This window comes from Colobus angolensis, unplaced genomic scaffold (assembly GCF_000951035.1).
Source record: "Colobus angolensis palliatus isolate OR3802 unplaced genomic scaffold, Cang.pa_1.0 Scaffold455, whole genome shotgun sequence".
Taxonomy (NCBI): Eukaryota; Metazoa; Chordata; class Mammalia; order Primates; family Cercopithecidae; genus Colobus; species Colobus angolensis.
Genome location: NW_012117988.1, coordinates 548324 through 560982, shown reverse-complemented (window position 1 = coordinate 560982; position 12659 = coordinate 548324).

Genomic DNA, 12659 nt, shown 5'->3' with positions numbered 1-12659 from the left:
CAGACACTGTTTTTAAAAGATGAATGGAAAATGAGTCTATAGTTTAACAATAATTTTGAAATGAAAGGTTGTTTCAAACATATGGTTTTTGTTTTCTGGTTTGTTGTTACCCAAAACCAAGATAGACGTTATCAACGAAGCCACAGAATTTAAGAAAATAACTGTTATAAGTCAGCAGATTCATATATTTTAATTTCAAAGGACAAAAATGTTACAGTAGTTTCTTTCTAGCTGAAGTGTATATGAGAAACATTAGATTTTCTCATTAGGTAGATCTGGCTACAATACCTTTGTTTAGACATGAGTACTTTTCCTTTATCAATTCTTTTAATTGACTATTGACAAGATGGCAACCTTTGCTCCCCTTAGGACTGGTTTTGTTTTTTGGAACCTATTCAATATCATGCTAACTGATTATGTTCTTTCTACAATAGAAGAAATTTGTTTGCCAAATTATATATTTAATTATTCGTTACATGTATATTGTCTCCTATCATGTGTCAGTTACCATGCTACACTATGAGGATATAAGAGCTAAAAGTCCAATCGAAGAAAACTTACTCATAAAAATAATTTAGAAAACACTGGCAGATCCACAAAGAAGTGAAAACTATGTACGCTATGTACGGTAAGGTACAAATGATCCCAAAACTAACATTGCACTCCAGCCTGGGCAACAGAGCAAGACCCCATCTCAAAAAACAAAACAAAACAAAAAACAGAAGTAGTGGTATAAGGAAGATAGTGCTACATCTTCAATGAACGAGGAGTGATGAAGAGGTTGAAAGATGATTACAATGAGGAAGGTTTGCAGAGTATATATTCTAATGGGTTATTTAAAGGAGATGCTTTTTGACAATGGAAGACAGGGAAATGTATTGGAAGTAGGAATAGGGGTAAACAGAACACTTTATTCTCCTTTATATTATTTATATACATACTATATACATATGGGACAAAAAATAACCATCCCTTGAGAAACAAGTAGAGTCCTTAGTGTGAGCCAGGTTTATAGTTAGAATTAGATGAAGGGAACCTTCAGAGAAGAGTTGAGGATGTGGACAGTTTTGCTTGTGACAATGTAAGAGTTCAAGAGAGCAAGTGGAAGGGCTGCAGTGAGTTTGGAGTGGTATAAGGTAGAGTGCCATTGGCAAATTTGGAATACCACGTGGGTTTTATGTTTTGGAAAATAAGAGATGACCAAGGAGTCTTGACCTTTTGATGTTGAATGAGGTAGACAGGAATGTAAGGCACGGTTAAGATTAGGTCTGATGGTCTCCAAGGGGAAAGTGGAAAGTTGGTTCTGGCAATACAGTAGTGTTCTTCTTAGGAACAGTATGCCATAGTTGGTAGTGAAGTGATGGATGGTCATGGTGTGGTAGCATAGGAGTGCTCTGTGTTGATATCCTTGCAAAACAGAACATTGTGTTTAGCTGACAGCCTCCCACTGCCTCACCTTAACAAAATCCACTACTGTGCTCACCCCAAGGCCACATTCTTCCTGGTCTACTCCCAGCCAGACTGAGCATGGGAGAGTACTAAAAACAGGCCATTCTTGCCCAAAGTAAGACTCCTCTTTGCTCTGGGCCTCCCTATTGGCCCAGTCAAGACTTTCTTAAGGCTGCCCTATAATCTGAGGCTCTTCCTACCAAATCCTCTTTCCATCTCCCCCTCTTTTCACAGATGTCAAAAGTATTTCTAGGTCAGTGGTTTTTCTTACCTATAGCTGCCTCCTTTCCCTATTACCTTCCATAGGCACTTCCCATAATAAACATCTTATACTTCTAACTCTGTCTTGGCATCTGCTTCCAAAAGAACATGAACAAACACACTTGTGGACCAAAGGAGAGGCTGTAGAACTGGAGGTAAAGTGTGGTGGATTTTACTAGGAAACACAGAACTCCAAGGTCTTCTTTTGGCTCTCATAGACATGTTATGATCGGGGATGAACTAGTTTACCAGAAATAATGGATTTTCTGTAATCCTGCTATAGATGGCATCACAGCCAGGATAAGGCATAACTGTTCTATTACTATGCACATTATTATCCTCCTTGTATGCCAAGTTAGAAATGCTATAAAGTAGCAATCAAGAAAGTCAGGAAAAATGTTTTGAGGGCTTACTCTGTATCACTCATTTGGTGACTTTCTCATTCATTCAGAGTACTTTTACTGAGTATCAAGGTTCACAGGACACCAACTTGAGACAAAATCAGGGCTGACACTTACTTTTAAAAAATAATTTACATCTTGCCTTATAGCAAGGTGCTTATAACACCACTGTGTCTGTCCTAAACATGTTCACAGTCTGTCACCTGATATAAATTCTTCTTACTGTCTTGCTGACTGGATGTTTCCTGCTTCTCCCAGCTGCATCTCAATTTTTCTCCTTGAATGGAGCTAACAACGGGTCTCTTTCTTGCTATTGCATGTTGCGAATGTTTCAAAACTGGTAACATACCTCCAGGACACTAGAACACATGAAAACCGGCGCCCTCATGAAAGGAACTGCTTGTGTTGCCTACTTCAGGAGTTCTTGCCTAACAGGTATTTCTGCAGTTTCCCAGTAGACCGCCCAGCCTGAGTGAAGCTAAGAAAATGTGAGCCCTCAACTCATGAGACACAGCAGTGTGGGGTTCAGGTTCCTTTGAACTATTGGATTACTTATTTGATGTTTTTTTCCTGCCCTTTTCTGGAACAATGGCTGCTTAAAATCTCAAACGTCCCACACCTTTTTATTCTTATCCTTAGTGAAAGGCTTAATTAGGAGCAAAATGTGTTTTTGCATCATAAACACATTTTAGAAGTTAACAGGGGTCCCTGGCCCCTGCTAAATGCTAGCCAAATGTGTTAAAATCAGTAGTTTGATGTTGCCCATAGAGATAGCTGGAGGAGAGGGGAGGGGGAGATGCAGGGAGGGTCTCACAGCTGGAGAACCCAGCAGGAAATGACACTATTGGAGACTTGTGACTAAGCAAACAACTAAATAGGAAAACAGAGAGAATGTGAATGAGAAAGAATGTATATGAAACCAGCCCAGCCACTTCTCATAGAACTGGTAATGGGATATAGCTCTCTAGGTAGATAAAATTAAAAATAGTTATCTGAGAATTATCTAATCAGTAAATTCCACTTACTGAAAGTGAATACAAAAATCCACTAAGGGCATACTATTCTAACTTCTGTGCATGTGTGCTATGGTATTATTCAAAAGTTTAATGAACTCACTTCTAGAAACTTAGAAGCCATTTGCTATGGACTTTAGCTGTAAAATTGCAAGAGCTGGATAATTTTTAATGCCCTTTAACCTACACATGCCACTCCTGAGAATAGACCACAAGAAAACAGCATATGAATGAAGGGAGGTATTCCTATTATTAACTCTAAGGACAAAAGATTTTCAACATAATGGAAATTGTTTTATAAATTATATAATACCAACACACACAAACTATTAAGATTATTTGCATTTAAGAATTAATTTTTATGTGTTACACAATGTTAACTGAATCATTTCCTGCTGTCTTCAGAATATCAATAGATGGGAAATAACTCTAAAGAAGAATGTTAGTTTCATCCATATTAAGAATAATAGAACTGTCCCAGTGATTATTAACTTCATTGTTACCGGAAAGTGGTCCCGATCCACACCCCAAGAGAGGGTTCTTGGATCTTGTGCGAGAAAGAATTCAGGACAAGTCCATAAAGCGAAAGCAAGTTTATTAGGAAAGTAAAGGAATAAAAGAATGGCTACTCCATAGGCAGAGCAGCCCCGAGGGCTGTGGGTTGCCCATGATTTTTGTGATTATTTCTTGATTATCTGCTGAACAAGGAGTGGACTATTCATGCCTCCCCTTTTTAGAGCATATAGGATTACTTCCTGACATTGCCATGGCATTTGTAAACTGTCATGGTGCTGGTAGGAGTGCAGCGGTGAGGACAACCGGAGGTCACTCTCATCTCCATCTTGGTTTTGGTGGGTTTTAGCAGGCTTCTTTACCACAGCCTGTTTTATCAGCAAGGTCTTTACAACCTGTATTTTGTGCTGACCTCCTAGCTCATCCCATGACTAAGAATGCGTTAACCTCCTGGGAATGCAGCCCAGTAGATCTCAGCCTTATTTTACCCAGCCCCTATTCAAGATGGAGTTGTTGTGGTTCACACGCCTCTGACACCATCACTTACAAAATAGCCTCAGTCAGGGAAAACTAGAAATTCCAAAAGGTGATAGAAGAGAATTGGTAGGAGTGTTTTCTGAGGTGGAAAATATAATGACTTTTTTCCCATTTCTCCTTGAGGAGAAGACTGTTGGGGCTCAGAAACCAGAACCCCAAAATATGACACTTTGTACACGCTGAACCAGAAAAGGAGCTTCTCCCCACCCTTCCCTACCACCTCTGCTAAAGCATAGGCTGAAGTTGTTCTCTGAAGTTCCCTTATCTTCCTAAAGTCCAGACCTTCCAAAGAAGAAATTACCTCCCATGAGTTTTCATTAACTGAACCCATATCACAGGAAAGAAAATTAAATTCTGTTAACAAACCTGGACAGACTTTTGTCACAAACCATTGTCTGCTCTGCAGACCCAGCAGACTTTGTCTAAGACCATTTTATGTTCTTCAAGCCCACTGAATTCTCCCTAGTAATCATTTACTGCCCCTCAACAGATTTCCTCTTCTCCCTTCTCCCATAACATGTTTTGCCAGAATCCAAGCCCCCATTTTTTCTGTAACCTCAAGATGGTATATAAGTTTCTTCACCCTACTGGGAATTGGGTCTTCATTCTGAAGACTCCTGTGAATACATGTTGAATAAATGTGTGTGCCTTTTCTCCAATTAACCTGCCTTTCATTGCTTCTACAAGAGGGAGTGCTTCCCCTCACAATTTGGTTGAGAGAGGTTCAAAAACATACCCACAGAATGATGTCCCTCTTTACATAGGGAGGCTATAAAATTGATATTTTAGGATAAAGCTGAGCTGTAAGGCAACAGAACAACACAACAAACCGCTAGTTGAAAATTGTGTTCCTATGTGAATAAAAGATAAAAGAAGATTAACAAGTAATCCTATCAAGATGTCATCCTGAAGCATTGCCAATTCTGGTATTTTCTAGAATTCTGATATGCAGATAGGGATGTGAATAAGAAGATGACTCAAAAAAGTAACTTTGACCACCTCACTTATCAAATCAGCAATATATATAGCATTGTGTATTTTAATAATTTTCAAACAAGGCTACTGTGTAGGCTATGCTTTCTGTCCTTTCGTAAGTTGATGTTTTTCTTAGCCATCAGAAGGCTCAGGGTTTGAGCCCAAAGGAAGGAGATTTGATTTGAAAATATCAAGAATATAGAACTTTAAGGAAAATTTGGAATATGATAAGTGGAATATCCTAAAACATTGCTTCCCAAAATGCACTGCACTAAACACTATAAGATGATCCATTGCAAAAAGGAGGGATATGCCATGATGAGTTTGAGAAATTCATATGTGTTATCTTTATTCTTAGATATTCACAATTCACATTAGCATGTTTAAAAGTTTGAGAAATGCTTCAATTTTTAAAAGTTGCTAATGTTTAAACTAGCATATCTGATACACCTCCCAATACCCAATCCTAATTCCATGACAAAATCCAATTAGCATCTGTGGAATAAATCTTTGCTAGAAGTTTCTGAATCTATGAATTCTGTCTGAGCACAGAGATGGGAAACACTGCTTTTTCTTTCCTCCTTACCTTGTAGACGGTGACTGCAGTTCATAGAAAATTGAGAAAGAAAAGAGGCTAAAAGAAAAGGATGTAACAGAAATTGGACAGGATGCAAATGGGGAGAGAGAGTACAAAGTAGCTAGAAAACCAGTATAGTGCTATTTCCTGGAGGCCAAAAATGGTGCCTCAAAAGGCAAACACGCAAGTGAAACCATCACGTCAAAGGACAGACTTGTGACCCAGCCCAGCTGCTCACAAAGCTTATTTACCGAAAAGATTTTGGCTAAAAGGCCCAATGGTTAGAGCATGGAAGATGAGTAGAAGGCAAAGATTCATTCAGACAAGATGGGGACATTGTTTAGGTCTGGCTATGGCCTAGGAGAGGGAGAAGAATCTTAAAATTTTACAGAAAAAAAAAAATTCTTAGTTTTTTCTCTGGGAAGATAATCAATGGCCTTGGTTGCAGGTAGTATGAAAAGTAAGGGTCTAAAATAGAACCAAGGAAGGAAACAGAAAATGCTCCCAGGTGGGTTGAAAAACTGCCTTGCCAAGCTCCACAGAGCATCAGTATATCAAATGAGCATTCAAGGTCCAGGTCTGTCAATCCCACTCCCTTTGGAAGCAATGGGTTTTTAAAAATGCATCTATGCTATATTTAAATGAGCGAACCTATCAGCCTCTCTTCAGAATTCACAGATGGAAAGCGGCTAAAGAATTTTCTTAGTGAAAATGACAAATAGCAGGGTTTGTCATTTGAGATATGTTATTACCTAAATCTGACTGAAAGGAAGGTGATTTGCATCAATTAATTGACTACGTTTAAAGTCTGTTCTAATTTTCCCCACATGACAAGAACCTCCAGCCTGCTCTATAAATGGGCTGCAGGTGAGAGAAAAGATGAAGGCTTCCTTCAGGGTCTTCAGAGTAGCTGTACTCCATTCTTTTCTCCTTCCATTGTGAACTGAGAGAGAGCTTGTTTCAGATGAGGTGGGATTGTAGTTATTAATCTGCTTGTGGGGACAGGAATTTAAACAATACAGGTGGCTTTCACTGAGAACTTAAGCTTAAAGTAATCTTTGAGCACCAAAAATTGTCCTTGGGATTTGGTATCCATTGCCCCATTTCATCCTCAAAACAACTGTATATGAAGGCGGGCACTTTTCTTTTTTCTTTAAGTTCTGGGATACGTGTGCACAAATGTGCAGGTTTGTTACATAGGTATACATGTGCCATGGTGTTTTGCTGTACCTATCAACACATCATCTAGGTTTTAAGCCTTGCATGCATTAGGTATTTGTCCTAATGCTCTCCCTCCCCTTTCCTCCAACCCCAACAGGCCCCAGTGTGTAATGTTCCCCTCCCTGTGCCCATGTGTTCTTATTGTTCAACTCCCACCTATGAATGAGAACATGTGGTGTTTGGTTTTCTGTACCTGTGTTAGTTTGCTGAGAATCATGGTTCCCAGCTTCATCCATGTCCCTGCAAAGGACATGAACTCATTCTTTTGTAATGGCTGCATAGTATTCCATGGTGTATATGTACCACATTTTCTTTATCCAGTCTATCATTGATGAGCATTTGGGTTGGTTCCAAGTCTTCGCTATTGCAAACAGTGCTGCAGTAAACATACATGTACATGTGTCTTTATAGCAGAATGATTTATAATCCTTTGGGTATTTACCCAGTAATGGGATTGCTGGGTCAAATGGTATTTCTGGTTCTGGATCCTTGAGGAATTGCCACACTGTCTTCCACAATGATTGAACTAATTAACACTCCTAGAAGGTGGGCTCTTTTGTTATCCCTAATCTATGGATGGGTAAACTAAAGAAAAGGAATAAAAATATAAGAGGAAAGAAGAGCTGAGAGAGGGAAACCAAGCAGGCACACATTGAACGGTAGACAGTTCAATCTAGAAAGTATCATGGAAATTTTTTTAGGCCAAGGGTTCTCAAACCAGAAGTAATTTTGTCCCCCAAGGGACATTTGGCAAAGATTAGTGACATTTTTATTTGTCCCAGGTGGGTGAAGGGAGGTGCTGTTAGTATCACAAACCTAGAATGCTGCTAACTATCCTATAATGCACAGGGCAGCTCCCAACACCAAAGACTTATCTAGCCCCTAATATTAATAGTGCTGAAGTTGAGAAGCTAATTTAAATGAATCCTTTTATTTTACATAGGAGGACACTGAGAACCAGAGAGGGTAATGTGTAGTATAATGATTTAGAACTTGGACAAGTGCCTTAACATTTACAAGTTTTCATTGCAATGTTAGTAAAGTAGGGATAACTATGGTAAGCACTTCATAGGGTTGTTGGGCCAATTAAAATGTTGCACATAAACCAGGTAGCACCCGAGCTGGTTCACTGTCACACCTAGTCAATGGATGACCTGCCCACTAGTTAGCTTACAACTTAGATCCCCTACATCTTTAGAGGACTTGGGAAGCATTACCAACAAATGCTACTCTAAGACAACCACACCTTCTTCTGGTTTAGTCTGACCTTATTTTCCTCCATCAAGAAAGAGTACAAAATAACACCTAGCCTGCTGACCGATGACACTCAAGCAAAATATGAAATCCAAGCAAGACCAGTCAAGATCAAGAGAAATGGTGGGAGGAGAAAGGTTACAAAAGATCACTGAAAGAAAAATAAAGGGGAAATGTGGCATCCCCAAGGAATTAGAGATAAATACTTTTTTAAAAAAGCCACCAGCTGAACCTGGTGGAAATCTAGTTGAGGGCAGGGTACAGCGGGCACTAACCCCACTAGGTCAATCATTGGCTTGGTTCTCTTAGAGTTGGCACAGCTCCAGATAGCATAGAAGGAGGCTCTGTGCATTTAGAGAGACAAAGCTGGGGACACCATGTACATATACAGTCTCCCAAGGGAACAAAGTGCTAGTTACCATCCTTCCCGGAAAGAAAAAAAAAATCACTGAGGCCCCTGGTGGGTGTGCTAAAGCAAATATCTGAGCAACTAACTGTTCAAAAGAACAGACTTTTGCTTTGATCACAGGATGAGGCTGGAAACTCCATTTTTTTGATGACACTGCATTTTATCCATTCCCTTGTTGATGCCAGACCACATTTATTCTCTATTAGAATAGAAGCCATTTTTTATTCTAAGCAGCTTTTCTAAAGGAGTTTTTTTTCTTTTTCCTAACTAGTGCTCAGTCTGAGTAGAAAGTTTTCTAATACAAACTCTGAAATTAATGTCAGGCCTTCTACAGCTGGTAATCCTATGCTTTCCCCCTGAAGCTATGCTGAGCACAGCAATTTGAGCTAAGAGAAAACTCCTTCCCTGTAGTATTACGAATGTGGTAAGTTATTCAGGGGAGTCCACCCAGAAAACAAGAACAAAAATCCCTAAACCAAACCTCTGCAATTATTCAATGTAACACTTGTCATTATATTTATTTTCTTGGTGGGATTATGGACGCAGTGAGTAGCTAATAGATGTGTATTCCTTTGAGTTATCAACAGTTATTTAGAATGCCATTTTATGCAGAAGGCAGGGTAGGTACTGCAGTGAAAAAGTGATGGCCGAGCATTTGCAGTACAATTGATTTTTCAGAAGTAAGCCAAGCTATAAGGGCAGAGGACAGCACAAACAACCAGGAGCTGAAATCTCTGTCCCTGTATGAATAAGAGATGAAAGATTAGTAAGAAATTCTACTAAGATGTCATCCCTGAAGCATGCCAGCTATGGTTTCTTCGGGAGTTTTGATTCACAGTAGGAATGTGAATGAAAAGATGGCTCCAAGCAAATAACTCTATGTATTTACAAGTAACACCAGCTAATACTTACATGGCATTCACAATGAGTTAGGCACTATGCCAAAGCACTTTACATATATCATCAGATTTAATCCCCATAACAGGTAAGTACTGTTGTTATCTTCATGTTAAAGAAAAGGAAACTGAAGCAGAAAGAGGCTAAGTCATATGACTCACATTGTACCACTATAGGAGATTATGAAAATCTTAAAAGTTGTAAAATAAATACATCAGGTCTCTTCCTAGGATAGAATTATACTTCCACCCCATTTGAAATTTAGCCTGGTGTTGTGATTTGTGTTAACCAAGGAAATATGTAGGTAAGTCACTGAATCACCTCTAGGTAGAATCTGGAAGAGCCAGCATTTTGTTCACCATGTTCTCTTTGTCCTTGTTTGGTGATCACTGAAGTATGTGTGGGGAAGAAGACTCCATCAACCTCTGTTTCTGCATAACTTGATGGTCATAGGCCTCCTGCCAGCCTGTGTGGGACATTTAGCATGAGCAAAAACCTCACCTTTGCTATATTAAGCCTCTGCAAATTCTGTCTAACAATGGAGTATACTCCAGGCTATACTGGGTAATACAGTGATACCTGATAGATTTAGAAAATGAATAGTGCAGACTAAGTGAATGGAAGTTCAGAGAATTGGAATATCAGTATAGCCAGGTATCCTGATCCAAGCCCATTGGGTGGGAAGGATGAGAAACCCATTTGAATTAGCCTTGGTTAATTAACAAGAGAAACTTGATGTTAAGTTATAAAACTTTTAAAATTTAAAGCAGAGACCTAAGAACAACTGAGCCCCAGTAACCCAGAAGTAACTCTGAAAGCCAACAATTTCAGTTGTTGTCTAAGAAGTTGCACACACTCTTGTGTTTGTGTCTCTCAGCTTTCTTATTTTCTCTACTTCTCAACTCCTTGGTTTGGAACAACATTACTGTCAATCTCACATAGCAGATCCATCTCTCCTGCCATTTGAAATGTTCTGTGTCACTTAGTTCCATTATTGAAAGACAGAATCTGCTTGGCTCAAATGGTTTCCCTTTGGACAGACAAAAACCTCTGGTCCAATGAACTGACAAGGAGAAGATCCTATGGAACATAGGGTTGTCTAAGGCCAATCTTTTCAGTAGAAATGGGATGAAAGGGCAAGTCCAAAGGAAAAAAGTATGTGGATAGTGAAGAAGTTTAAAATGATTTATGAAAGAGGTGAGGATGTGATGTAGACAGTCACAGAGAAGTGTGGCCAGAGAATTGCAGGAAGAAATGCCAGCATGTGTTAAGATAGGCAGCTGCTCCTGCTTGTTTGTAACCTACAATGGCTAAAGAAAGAACACTCAGGTTTCTCAGAGGTGTGAGGTTAGAAAAGCGGGATGAGTCATCATCCGATATTCATCAGTGACCTTTGCCTTTACGCAAAATTTATTTTCTCAGTCTGCTCTGCTCAGCTCAGCACCTGCTCTTGTAATTGTTTTCAAAGCCTGTGCTGTGATCTCCAAGTCAGAGTGTGTGTCCCTTCTCTAAACTATACTATTTCTTTCATCTCAACATTTCTTAGTCCCTTTCAATTTTAAGTTTTATAAAAATTAATAAGTATTTTTATATCCTCTACAAGACTGTAAGCCACCTTGAAGGAAAGACCTATGTTTTATATCTATTCCTAGCACCTAGTTCAGTTCCCTTTGCATAACAAAGCTTCATAATTGTTTGTTGAATAATTATAAATAAATAAACCTTGCTTTAGGAAGAACAAAGGGTAACACTGACTTACGTAGGCAACACCACACAGACTCAGAGTTGTTTGAGGAGCAATTCACCTATAAGAGGAAGAACAGAACTTTCAATCGCTATCATGACCAGCTCCCCAGCCCGAGCACTTCTTTTGCCTACTGACTACTCTTGAAGTGGTACTGGGGCTCACTCTCTGCTCCCTAAAAGTAACAAACCATTTGTTAAAATAATGTTTTCAGTTTTAAATCTTGGAATAGAGTTCATAACACAGTAATGACTTTTTGTGAGATTATTAGAGCATATGTCAATATATTAGCTGGACGTGCTAAGAGTCTTTAAAGCCATGATCTGAATCTTCCAGCTCAACCTAATCTTAGGCAAGTTACTTTGCTTCCTTTAGTAAAACCTGGATAGAATAATACTTACCTAATAGCTTTGGTGCAAAGAGTATATGAAAACCACACATAAAGTAGTTAGCACACAGTAGGCTTCAAAAAATATTAGGTCTCTTCCTATTCTGTCGTTCCTTTGATGGGAACTGCCTTTTGCTAAGCTGAGTGATGCTACATAATGGTGTGTCATATTGTGCTTTGAATAGACAGACCAACTGCAATTTAGACTGCTGAATAGAACCCCCAGAGCGAAATTGTACAGCCACTCAGGCCCGATGGCCTTTGATCTCTCCAGAGTGCTTCATCTTCTCTGGTCAGTGGCTATGCCTCCTTGTCGCTCTGGAATAACGGAAGGTCATAGCAGATCTCCACACTATTCCGAGTGACAAGACTATCCAAAGCATTGCAATTTGGCTCATTCCCTATTATGACAATGAGAGTAAGAAGAACTGAAAATGGCACAACACAAATCCATTCTTGGAACCAACATTTTAATAAAACTGGGAAATTTTACAAAAGCTGTTATTCTCAGAATAGGTTTCTCATTGTAATTGTGTGAATTTGTATTTTTCTTATTTCTTGCTTTTTTTATAATCTTATGTTCAGATCTTGATACTGGCTTTCAGTGAAATTTGCTTGGGCAGTAAGGAAAAAAATAATGTCCAACTAGTAACAAGGTTGTAAAATTTGAATAGACTGAGGCAACACATGCTAAAGATATTTTCCTTTGCAAAACTAACTCTTCTACATTCTACTTTTGACATATTAAGGAAAAAAAAAAAACATCAAACCAAGATGCTAGTGAATAAAGTTTGCCTCTTGCGAGACAGATATTCTGTTACAGCAGTGGTTCTGAAATGGAAGCAGCCTTGCATCTCCTGGCCCACCCCCAAAAGACAGTTGGCAATAACTGAAGATATGTTTTCATTGTCACAATTAGGTGGAGGGTGCTACCGGCAATGAGTGGGTAGAGGCCAGGAATGCTGATAAGTGCCCTACAATGTACAAGTCAGGCTTCTACAACAAAAAATTATTCTACCC